The sequence below is a fragment of the Magnolia sinica genome, chromosome 2, assembly GCF_029962835.1.
Source record: "Magnolia sinica isolate HGM2019 chromosome 2, MsV1, whole genome shotgun sequence".
Lineage (NCBI taxonomy): Eukaryota > Viridiplantae > Streptophyta > Magnoliopsida > Magnoliales > Magnoliaceae > Magnolia > Magnolia sinica.
The window spans coordinates 70,867,273-70,867,988 of NC_080574.1; the positions used below are offsets into that span (position 1 = coordinate 70,867,273).

General features: G+C 38.7%; 1 non-coding gene across 1 annotated transcript; it reads left to right on the forward strand.

Annotated features, from left to right (window-relative positions):
• Window positions 1–332: 332 nt before the first annotated feature.
• Window positions 333–439, forward strand: LOC131238057 (small nucleolar RNA R71). The gene has a single exon (XR_009167479.1). It is a non-coding gene; the product is annotated as a small nucleolar RNA R71 (small nucleolar RNA).
• The last annotated feature ends 277 nt before the right edge of the window (window positions 440–716 follow it).

The window sequence follows — 716 nt, forward strand, 5'->3', positions numbered from 1 at the left end:
CACAGATGCCGCAAACAATTTCATTAACCTTATCCTTCTTTCCTTCCATGGCCTCAACTTTCCTTATGAGCGTAGTCACTTTACACTTGAGATCAGCCTCTTCTTTCAAGAGATATAATCCACCTTTCTCCTTTAATTGAGTCGGCCTAGACGTGGTGTTCGACTTTGGGTAATGGTCCCATGATTGTATTTTTTCAGTAAGACTATCCAGGTAATCCCATACCTCGTCAACATCTTTATTAATGAACTCTCCATTACACATTGTCTCGACCATTTGGCGCATTGAAGATGTCAGTCCATCATGGAAAAAATTTGAAATGCGCCACGTTTCAAATCCGTGTTGTGGGCATGAACTGACTAAATCTTTGAACCTTTCCCAACATTGTAAGAATGTTTCATCTTCCTTTTGGGCAAAGTTCATGATTGCTTTTCTGAGGGTAATTGTTTTATGATGTGGGAAGAATTTTTTTATGAATTCCCTCTGCATGTCATTCCATGTGCCAATGGATCTAGGACGCAGTCAATGTAACCACGTCTTAGCTTTCTCTTTTAAGGAAAAAAGAAAGAGTTTCAGCCTGATTGTTTCCTCAGATACATTAGGAAAACATAATGTAGCTATAATCTCATTGAACTCTTTCAAATGTAAATATGGACTCTCTGATTCAAGTCCATGGAATTTGGGAAGGAGTTGGATAACTCCTGGTTTGATGTCCATT